This window comes from Grammomys surdaster, unplaced genomic scaffold, assembly GCF_004785775.1.
Source record: "Grammomys surdaster isolate TR1022 unplaced genomic scaffold, NIH_TR_1.0 130, whole genome shotgun sequence".
Lineage (NCBI taxonomy): Eukaryota > Metazoa > Chordata > Mammalia > Rodentia > Muridae > Grammomys > Grammomys surdaster.
The window spans coordinates 6,722,956-6,725,813 of NW_021604588.1; positions in this window are offsets into that span (position 1 = coordinate 6,722,956).

Sequence of the window (2,858 nt, forward strand, 5' to 3'; positions counted from 1 at the left end):
CCCTCTCCCTCCCTCCCTGCTTCTTCTCCTCCTCCCTCCCTCTCTCTTTCTTTCTTTTTTCCATATTCAAGTATTTGTCTATTAAGTTTAGATTACCCAACTCAGGAAGGTTCAGGTTTTGAGTAGTCTTTGTGACAAAGATGGGGCATGTGGCTGCACTTTACTTTTGCCACTAACACAATCTACTAGGTTGGGTATGTCAGTGGTAGGGTGGATGTACTGCAGTATGGGGCAGTTGGAGGAATGGGGATAACACAGGCAATACTAGGTTTCCTAGTCAGATTAATTCTATAATGTTGAATTCAAGTTCTCACAATCTGCTCTTTCAAAGTCTGCTCTTATCTTCTTTCAGTATAAGTAAAAGTCATACTTCTATCTGAAACAACCTTAGTTTTAGGGATTGTCTCTGTCCAGTTACCATTCCCACACAGTGTCTGAAAAGTCTAGTTACATGGAGTTGTGTCAACTGAAAGAAAATAGCTTAGAATTTCTCTGGTGGGGCCAGTCTGTGAAAGTGCAAAGGTGTGTGCTTATTGTTAAGCTACGACAGACACTTGAGCACAGAGGACCCAGGCTATTCGTTTCTCACAGATGCCGACCACGTGATCTTTCTTACTTGTTCAACACGATCAGTCATGCTCTCTTAATATTTACTGATACTAATGAGGGAAACCCAAGAAGCTAGGTCAAGTATCGAAGTGATCGGTTGGTGTACTCTGCATGAACAAATAATACTCACTTTTCTAGTTTTCTCTTCAAGCTAGAGTTTTTGTATTTCAGCCTTTGGTGCTGAACGGGAGCCAGGAACTATGTATCAAAGGCGGGTGCGTGGGAAAGGACAGCGATGAGACACTTAGGAGCACACCGGACAGCTTCAGAGGAGGGACTTGGGGAAGATAAAACCTTTTGACTGTTTTGAACCACATTCCCTGTGTAGAGCAAGTAGAAATTCCCTGAAATAAGAGTTACATCTGGAGTTATACCTAAGGGCTCCTGGCCACCTCCAACCACTGGGACACACTGAAGTGTGACCTCCTCAGTTATGGGTCTAATGGCAATGAGAAGTGGTTTAAAAATTATATGTATTCCCTTTGTGTGTGTGAGTATTTTGCCTGCGTGTATGTTTGTGCACTGTTAGTGTGCCTGGTACTCAGAGTCTTGAAGAGGGTACCTGATTCTTTAGAACTGACCGGAGTTACTGACAGTTGTGAGTTGCTATGTGGGTGCTGGGGAGTTAAACCTGGGTCCTCTGGAAGAACAGCCAGTGCTTGTAACCACTGAGCAACACTTCCCCCTTAAAATTATATTTATTTACTTATTTTATGAGGATTTGTGAATGCCTTCATGTTTGTCTATGCACAGGTGCCTGGTGCCTGCCAGGTACAGACAGTTCTGAGACAGCATGTGGGTACTGGGGATTGCTCTACCCTTGGAACTCTGGGAGGGCAGCCAGTTCCCTTCACCTCTAAGCCATATGTAGTTTTCTCAAAACTTAGATATGCTTCAGACTCTCTTTTTTGTGTGTTTCTCTTTCTCTCTCCCAGAACCGCACTACTAGCAGAACTTACAGGAAGTTTTGGTATCTAGCAGGAAGCGGCCTGCCTGGCGGAAGTTTCTTTTCTACAAATGATTCACTGCCCCATGTTCTTCCTTAGGATTTATTCTCATCCATATATCTTTGCTATTAACCACAGAATCAACAACCAAAACCCACACCGATAAGATTAATGTCATAGTCTCATTGACTTTATCAGTTAACTCAGAGGAAGGCTTAGAGTATTTTAAACAGCAAACATTTTAGAGACTTGATAGGTCTCTTTCTTTTCTCTCTCTCTCTCTCTTTCTTTCTTTCTTCCTTCCTTCCTTCCTTTCTTTCTTTCTTTCTTCCTTTCTTTTTTGGTTGTTTGAGATAGGGTTTCTCTGTGTAAGCCTGACTGTCCTGGAACTCACTCTGTAGACAAAGCTGGTCTCAAACTCAGAAATCCACCTGCCTCTGCCTCCCAAGTGCTGGGATTAAAGATGTGCGCCACCACCACCCAGCAAAGATTTATTTATTTATTTTATGTATGTTAGTACACCATTGCTCTGTTCAGACACACCAGAAGAGGGCACTGGATCCCATTACAGATGGTTGTGAACCACCATGTGGTTGCTGGGAATTGAACTCAGGACCTCTGGAAGAGCAGTCAGTGCTCTTAATTGTTGAGCCATCTCTCCAGCCCCGTCTTTTTTGGTTTTGTTACGACTAATATATTTTCATACATAAAACATATACGCACAAAAATTGCATGTTTTGTGATTTACTCAAGATTGATTACTTTTAAAAGCTGCTTTTTTGAAAAGGATGTCTTCCCATTGTATTTTCAACTGGCTATTCCTCTTTTACTAGAATTCATTTATTTGTATGTGCTTAGCATGGTAAAATATTTTTTCTCTATTTTTCTTTTCCTTCCTTCCTTCCTTCCTTCCTTCCTTCCTTCCTTCCTTCCTTCCTTCCTTCTTTCTGCCTTTCTTTCTTTTTTTGAGACAGGGTCTCATGTAGCCTAGGGTGGCTTCAAACTCACTATGTGTGTGAGGATGACTTTGAACTTTCTGAGTTTTCTGCCTCTACCTCTCCATGCTAAGATGACAGAGTGTGCCACCACGATTTGTTTTTTTTTTTCAACATGTGGTTCTGGGGATCGAACTCAGTCTACCCAGCTATATTCCTTGCTCATCCATGCCTTTCTGAAACATTACAGTGAACCTTTTCCCTGTGGCTTCTCCCTGGAGCCTTCTGGTTCCTGCCTGCCACTGGTATCTCCCCATATGAACCTGCCTGGCACAGCATACTCCCTTTTCTTGAGAGCTGAACATAT